This window comes from Oncorhynchus keta, unplaced genomic scaffold (genome assembly GCF_023373465.1).
Source record: "Oncorhynchus keta strain PuntledgeMale-10-30-2019 unplaced genomic scaffold, Oket_V2 Un_contig_3475_pilon_pilon, whole genome shotgun sequence".
In the NCBI taxonomy this organism is placed as follows: domain Eukaryota; kingdom Metazoa; phylum Chordata; class Actinopteri; order Salmoniformes; family Salmonidae; genus Oncorhynchus; species Oncorhynchus keta.
In genome coordinates this window covers 7,361-16,054 of record NW_026287278.1, presented here as the reverse complement: position 1 = coordinate 16,054, position 8,694 = coordinate 7,361, and the positions used below count along the sequence as shown (strand labels likewise).

The 8,694-nt window shown below is 49.9% G+C and overlaps 1 long non-coding RNA gene across 1 annotated transcript; it reads right to left on the bottom strand.

The window, feature by feature from the left end:
• Positions 1–4,225: 4,225 nt before the first annotated feature.
• LOC127924009 (uncharacterized) lies at positions 4,226–5,890 on the bottom strand. Its single transcript, XR_008116549.1, has 3 exons — positions 5,468–5,890; positions 5,041–5,210; positions 4,226–4,571 (listed from the first exon to the last, which is right to left on the bottom strand). It is a non-coding gene; the product is annotated as an uncharacterized LOC127924009 (long non-coding RNA).
• Positions 5,891–8,694: the final 2,804 nt, after the last annotated feature.

Here is an 8,694-nt window from a genome sequence, read left to right as displayed (position 1 = left end):
CCTCCCTCTGTCCCTCTTTATCTCTCCATCTCTCATTTACCAAACTCCCTCTGTCCCTCTGTCCCTCTTTATCTCTCCATCTCTCATTCACCAACCTCCCTCTGTCCCTCTCCATCTCTCATTCCACCAACCTCCCTCTGTTGCTCTTTATCTCTCCCTCTCTCACTCCACCAACCTCCCTCTGTCCCTCTTTATCTCTCCATCTCTCACTCCACCAACCTCCCTCTGTTGCTCTTTATCTCTCCATCTCTCACTCCACCAACCTCCCTCTGTTGCTCTTTATCTCTCCATCTCTCACTCCACCAACCTCCCTCTGTTGCTATTTATCTCTCCATCTCTCACTCCACCAACCTCCCTCTGTCCCTCTTTATCTCTCCATCTCTCATTCACCAACCTCCCTCTGTCCCTCTCCATCTCTCATTCCACCAACCTCCCTCTGTTGCTCTTTATCTCTCCATCTCTCACTCCACCAACCTCCCTCTGTTGCTATTTATCTCTCCGTCTCTCACTCCACCAACCTCCCTCTGTTGCTATTTATCTCTCCGTCTCTCACTCCACCAACCTCCCTCTGTGACTTTCTCTTTTCCCCTCTATTCAACCTCCTGTATCTCTTTCACTACTTCTCCCCAGTACCTCCCTCTGCCCCTCTCTCTCTTTCTGTACACCCTTCCTTCTGACTCTCTTTAGCTTCCTCTTCTCCTGTCCCTCCCTCTGCATCTCTTTCACTATGCCTCTCTCTCCTTCTTTCTCTTCCTCTGCCCCCCACTCTCCTCTTCCCTCATTCTCTCTCTCCTTCTTTCTCTTCCCTCTGCCCCCACTCTCCTCTTCCCTCATTCTCTCGCTCGTCCTTTCTTCTGCCCAGGTCTTTGTAGCCTCTTCCCTCCTCTGTTCTAGACCCACATCCAGCAGGCGTCTCTTTAGGCGCCCATTTTAATATTCTCTCTTTCCTTTTTATGTGAGAGGAGAACCAGGCAGAACACACATACACACACACAGCACTGCTATACTCAGTGTGTGGACTGCTACAGTGCTCGGAGGTTTCATCATCAGTAATTACAGTCTATAAGGAGAGAGTTCAGATCTGTACAATTACTATGTAGATCTAATCAGGACACTCATTTGCAGGTGCGGACTCAAACACGCACACACACATGGCTCAAACACATATGGCTAACAAGGATGTATGCACGCACCACACACTCACACTCTGTGTTGCGTTGTGCCTACAGCCCTACACACACACACACACACACACACACACACACACACACACACACACACACACACACACACCTTCAGAAAGAGAGAGTTAAGAGGAGATTGCACCAGCTCTCCTGTCTATCCTCCCTGGGGAATCCCATTTCGGCAGGCAGGTCACCCACAGCCCCACACAGTAAGGACAACACCAGCATCATGTTACACCACAGACAGACAGACCCACAACCCTGGAGCTTTACTACAATGATCAAATAGCTACTGTTACAAACTGGGTGGTTCCAGCCCTGAATGCTGATTGGCTGAAAGCTATGACAAAACATGTATTTTTACTGCTTGCACACTGAAGAGTGAATGACCCAAATGGTGAATCTTTCTGAACAGTGCCAGGCAGTGGGCTGACCGCACCATGTGTGTTGTGTCTGTGTGTGTGTGTGTGTGTGTGTGTGTGTGTGTGTGTGTGTGTGTGTGTGTGTGTGTGTGTGTGTGTGTGTGTGTGTGTGTGTGTGTGTGTGTGTGTGTGTGTGCCTCCCTGAGGTAATTGATCGTGCTGAACAGGTGTTACTGTATCACCTGCCGCACGTGTACACACCAGGGTCTCTGTCAGCTGTGACTGATCTGTGCTCTGCACCAGACAGACGAGACTTAGACACCATCTTTATGGGCCACAGGCAGAGACCAGGGTTTGTGTGTGTGTTGTACATATTCATTTGCATAACAATCATCTTCATAGTGTCTGAAAAAAGTACCGATTGATTGAATCACTCGTCTTGATTTATCAGTGTTCAACTCCACACACACTTGAAATGTAACGGTATTAGTGACCTAACACCATGCATCAGTCTGCTCTTTCTAGCTATGTCTCTCTTTCCCCTTCCTCCCTCCCTCTCACTCTCCCTCCCTCCCGCATTCCCACTATCTCTCTCTTTCTCCTCCCTCTCACTCTCCCTCCCTCCCGCATTCCCACTATCTCTCTCTTTCTCCTCCCTCTCTCCCTCCCTCCCTCCCGCATTCCCACTATCTCACTCTCTTTCCCCTCCTCCCTCTCCCTCCCTCCCTCCCTCCCTCCCGCATTCCCACTCTCTCTCTCTTTCCCCTCCCTCTCACTCTCCCTCCCTCCCGCATTCCCACTATCTCTCTCTCTTTCCCCTCCCTCTCACTCACTCTCCCTCCCTCCCTCCCTCCCGCATTCCCACTATCTCTCTCTCTTTCCCCTCCCTCTCACTCACTCTCCCTCCCTCCCTCCCTCCCACTATCTCTCTCTCTTTCCCCTCCCTCTCACTCTCCCTCCCTCCCTCCCTCCCTCCCGCATTCCCACTATCTCTCTCTCTTTCCCCTCCCTCTCACTCTCCCTCCCTCCCACATTCCCAGTATCTCTCACTCTTTCCCCTCCCTCTCACTCTCCCTCCCTCCCTCCCTCCCTCCCTCCCTCCCGCATTCCCACTATCTCTCTCTCTTTCCCCTCCCTCTCACTCACTCTCCCTCCCTCCTCCCTCCCTTCCCACTATCTCTCTCTCCTCCTCCTCCCTCCCTCCCTCCCTCCCTCCCGCATTCCCACTATCTCTCTCTCTTTCCCCTCCCTCTCACTCCTCTCCCTCCCTCCCGCATTCCCACTATCTCTCTCTCTTTCCCCTCCCTCTCTCTCCTCCCTCCCTCCCTCCCGCATTCCCACTATCTCTCTCTCTTTCCCCTCCCTCTCTCCCTCTCTCCCTCTCTCCCTCCCTCCCTCCCTCCCTCCCCCTCCCTCCCTCCCTCCCTCCCCCTCCCTCCCTCCCTCCCTCCCCTCCTCCCTCCCCTCCCTCCCCCGCATTCCCACTCTCTCTCTTTCCCCTCCTCTCACTCTCCCTCCCCCCGCATTCCCACTATCTCTCTCTTTCTCCTCCCTCTCTCCCTCCCTCCCTCCCTCCCTCCCGCATTCCCACTATCTCTCTCTTTCTCCTCCCTCTCACTCTCCCTCCCTCCCTCCAGCATTCCCACTATCTCACTCTCTTTCCCCTCCCTCCCTCCCTCCCTCCCTCCCTCCCTCCCTCCCTCCTCCCTCCCTCCCTCCCTCCCTCCCTCCCTCCCTCCCCCCCTCCCTCCCACATTCCCACTCTCTCTCTCTTTTCCCCCCTCTCACTCTCCCTCCCTCCCTCCCCCGCATTCCCACTATCTCTCTCTCTTTCCCCTCCCTCTCACTCCTCTCCCTCCCTCCCTTCCTCCCTCCCGCATTCCCACTATCTCTCTCTCTTTCCCCTCCCTCTCACTCCCTCTCCCTCCCTCCCTCCCGCATTCCCACTATCTCTCTCTCTTTTCCCTCCCTCTCACTCTCCCTCCCTCCCACATTCCCACTATCTCTCTCTCTTTCCCCTCCCTCTCCCTCTCCCTCCCTCCCTCCCTCCCTCCCGCATTCCCACTATCTCTCTCTCTTTCCCCTCCCTCTCACTCACTCACTCTCCCTCCCTCCCTCCCGCATTCCCACTATCTCTCTCTCTTTCCCCTCCCTCTCACTCACTCTCCCTCCCTCCCGCATTCCCACTATCTCTCTCTCTTTCCCCTCCCTCTCTCCCTCCCTCCCTCCCTCCCGCATTCCCACTATCTCTCTCTCTTTCCCCTCCTCTCCCTCTCTCTCCCTCCCTCCCGCATTCCCACTATCTCTCTCTCTTTCCCCTCCTCTCACTCTCCCTCCCCCCCGCATTCCCACTATCTCTCTCTCTCTCTTTCCCCTCCCTCTCTCTCTCCATCTCTCTCTGACACCATCTGTTCCTCTCTCTAGTCGTCTGTGTGGTTTTCACACGTCCTGGGTGTGTTTTGGCCACATTTACTTTCATCATGTGAGACAAAGAGTGAGGAAGAGGAAGAGGGATGGAGAGAGGGGGGGAAGAGGGGAAGTGGAGGAAGAAAGAAGTAGAGAGAGACACGGGAGAGAGCAAAAGAGAGAGAGAGAGATGAGGGAGGGAGGGAGATGACAGGGAGGGAGGGAGGGAGATAACAGGGAGGGAGGGAGGGAGATGACAGGGGGAGAGGGGGAGAGGGGGAGATGCATAGGAGGGTTATGTCAAAAAGTTGCATGTCGGGGAGCATTTTTTGCATTTTAGCTAACCCTAACCCTTTTCCTGACCTGCTAAATAAATGTCCTAACCTTCTGTGTAAGTTTTCCTAACCTGCTAAATAAATGTCCTAACCTTCTGTGTAAGTTCTCCTGACCTGCTAAATAAATGTACTAACCTGCTGTGTAAGTTCTCCTGACCTGCTAAATAATGTCCTAACCTTCTGTGTAAGTTCTCCTGACCTGCTAAATAAATGTACTAACCTGCTGTGTAAGTTCTCCTGACCTGCTAAATAATGTCCTAACCTTCTGTGTAAGTTCTCCTGACCTGCTAAATAAATGTCCTAACCTTCTGTGTAAGTTTTCCTGACCTGCTAAATAAATGTCCTAACCTTCTGTGTAAGTTCTCCTGACCTGCTAAATAAATGTACTAACCTTCTGTGTAAGTTTTCCTAACCTTCTAAATAAATGTCCTAACCTGCTGTGTAAGTTCTCCTGACCTGCTAAATAATGTCCTAACCTTCTGTGTAAGTTTTACTAACCTGCTAAATAAATGTCCTAACCTTCTGTGTAAGTTCTCCTGACCTGCTAAAAAATGTCCTAACCTTCTGTGTAAGTTCTCCTGACCTGCTAAATAATGTCCTAACCTTCTGTGTAAGTTCTCCTGACCTGCTAAATAATGTCCTAACCTGCTGTGTAAGTTTTCCTGACCTGCTAAATAAATGTCCTAACCTTCTGTGTAAGTTTTCCTAACCTGCTAAATAAATGTCCTAACCTTCTGTGTAAGTTCTCCTGACCTGCTAAATAAATGTACTAACCTGCTGTGTAAGTTCTCCTGACCTGCTAAATAATGTCCTAACCTTCTGTGTAAGTTCTCCTGACCTGCTAAATAAATGTACTAACCTGCTGTGTAAGTTCTCCTGACCTGCTAAATAATGTCCTAACCTTCTGTGTAAGTTCTCCTGACCTGCTAAATAAATGTCCTAACCTTCTGTGTAAGTTTTCCTGACCTGCTAAATAAATGTCCTAACCTTCTGTGTAAGTTCTCCTGACCTGCTAAATAAATGTACTAACCTTCTGTGTAAGTTTTCCTAACCTTCTAAATAAATGTCCTAACCTGCTGTGTAAGTTCTCCTGACCTGCTAAATAATGTCCTAACCTTCTGTGTAAGTTTTACTAACCTGCTAAATAAATGTCCTAACCTTCTGTGTAAGTTCTCCTGACCTGCTAAATAAATGTACTAACCTGCTGTGTAAGTTCTCCTGACCTGCTAAATAATGTCCTAACCTTCTGTGTAAGTTCTCCTGACCTGCTAAATAATGTCCTAACCTGCTGTGTAAGTTTTCCTGACCTGCTAAATAAATGTCCTAACCTTCTGTGTAAGTTCTCCTGACCTGCTAAATAAATGTCCTAACCTTCTGTGTAAGTTTTCCTGACCTGCTACGAAAAGTTAAATCTGACTGTAGCTGTATACCATCTAGTCAAAACCAGAGAGGAAGGGGCGGAGAGAGCTAATTATGTAGAGAAAGAGAGACAGAGAGAGTCTGTCGTTCGCTTCTTTATTTAAATTCCTAACAACTTTTTCTATGTTCATCATCCTCCTCCGCCTCACAGTCCTCCTTCACACAATGTTCATCCTCCTCCTCCTCACAGTCCTCCTTCACACAATGTTCATCCTCCTCCTCCTCACAGTCCTCATTCACACTATGTTCATCCTCCTCCTCCTCACAGTCCTCATTCACACTATGTTCATCATCATCCTCCTCACAGTCCTCATTCACACTATGTTCATCATCATCCTCCTCACAGTCCTCCTTCACACTATGTTCATCCATCCTCCTCAACCAGTCCTCCTTCACACAATGTTCATCATCATCCTCCTTCACAGTCCTCCTTCACACTATGTTCATCATCATCCTCCTCACAGTCCTCCTTCACACTATGTTCATCCTCCTCCTCCTCACAGTCCTCCTTCACACAATGTTCATCATCATCCTCCTCACAATGTTCATCATCATCCTCCTCACAGTCCTCCTTCACACTATGTTCATCATCATCCTCCTCACAGTCCTCCTTCACACTATGTTCATCATCCTCCTCCTCACAGTCCTCCTTCACACTATGTTCATCATCCTCCTCCTCACAGTCCTCCTTCACACAATGTTCATCATCATCCTCCTCACAGTCCTCCTTCACACTATGTTCATCATCCTCCTCCTCACAGTCCTCCTTCACACTATGTTCATCATCATCCTCCTCACAGTCCTCCTTCACACTATGTTCATCATCATCCTCCTCACAGTCCTCCTTCACACTATGTTCATCATCATCCTCCTCACAGTCCTCCTTCACACTATGTTCATCATCATCCTCCTCACAGTCCTCCTTCACACTATGTTCATCATCATCCTCCTCACAGTCCTCCTTCACACTATGTTCCAACCACCCAAACCCAGTTTCAACCACCCAAACCAAGTCCCAACCACCCAAACCCAGTTCTAACCACCCAACCACCCAAATCCAGTTCCAACCACCCAACCCCAGTTCCAAACATCCAAACCCAGTTCCAACCACCCAAACCCAGTTCCAACCACCCAACCACCCAAACCCAGTTCCAACCACCCAAACCCAGTTCCAACCACCCAACCACAGAACCACCCAAACCCAGTTCCAACCATCCAAACCCAGTTCTAACCACCCAACCACCCAAACCCAGTTCCAACCACCCAAACCCAGTTCCAACCACCCAACCACCCAAACCCAGTTCCAACCACCCAACCACCCAAACCCAGTTCCAACCACCCAAAACCAGTTCTAACCACCCAACCACCCAAACCCAGTTCCAACCACCCAAACCCAGTTCTAACCACCCAACCACCCAAACCCAGTTCCAGCCACCCAAACCCAGTTCCAACCACCCAAACCCAGTTCCAACCACCCAAACCCAGTTCCAGCCACCCAAACCCAGTTCCAACCACCCAAACCCAGTTCCAACCACCCAAACCCAGTTCTAACCACCCAACCACCCAAACCCAGTTCCAACCACCCAAACCCAGTTCCAGTTGACCTCTTATTCATTTCATAGGCCTATATTATCACTCATCAATTCATATCACAACTCTGCAAGGTCCAACCAACCCAACACATAACATATCATAGACCTGAATGTACCACACATCACCACACATAACATATCATAGACCTGGATATACCACACACCACCACACATAACATATCATAGACCTGGATGTACCACACACCACCACACATAACATATCATAGACATTTACATTTACATTTAAGTCATTTATCAGACGCTCTTATCCAGAGCGACCACAAACATGGTGCATAGACCTGGATGACCACACCAGTGGAACAGCCACTTGCATCTAAATCTTGTTGGGGGAGAACACACCACCACCAGAAGGATATACTTACCCTTACTTACCACTATCCTAGGTATTCCTTGAAGAGGTGGGGTTTCAGGTGTCTCCGGAAGGTGGTGATTGACCTGCTGTCCTGGCGTCGTGAGGGAGTACCACACACCACACACACACATAACTATCCACCATTGGGGGCCAGACATAACAGTTTTGACTGGGCTGAGCGGGAACTGTACTTCCTCAGTGGTAGGGAGGCGAGCAGGCCAGAGGTGGATGAACAGTGCCCTGGATGTTTGGGTGTAGGGCCTGATCAGAGCCTGGATGTACTGAGGTGCCACCCCTCACAGCCACCGTTAAACGAGCACCATGGTCTTGTAGCGGATGCGACCTTCAACTGGAAGCCAGTGGAGAGAGCGGAGGAGCCTGTGACGTGAGAGAACTTGGGAAGGTTGAACACCAGACCTGGATGCTGCGGCGTTCTGGATGAGTTGTAGGGGTTTAATGGCACAGGCAGGGAGCCCAGCCAACAGCGATTGCAGTAATCAAGACGGGAGATGACAAGTGCCTGGATTAGGACCTGCGCCGCATTCCTGTGTGAGGCAGGGTCACCTCTGCGGATGTTGTAGAGCATGAACCTAAGGAACGGGACACCGCCTTGATGTTAGTTGAGAACGTCAGGGTGTTGTCCAGGATAGACCTGGATGTACCACACACCACCACACATAACATATCATAGACCTGGATGTACCACACATCACCACACATAACATATCATAGACCTGGATGTACCACACATCACACCACATAACATATCATAGACCTGGATGTACCACACACCACCACACATAACATATCATAGACCTGGATGTACCACACACCACCACACATAACATATCATAGACCTGGATGTACCACACATCACACCACATAACATATCATAGACCTGGATATACCACACATCACCACACATAACATATCATAGACCTGGATGTACCACACACCACCACACATAACATATCATAGACCTGGATGTACCACACATCACACCACATAACATATCATAGACCT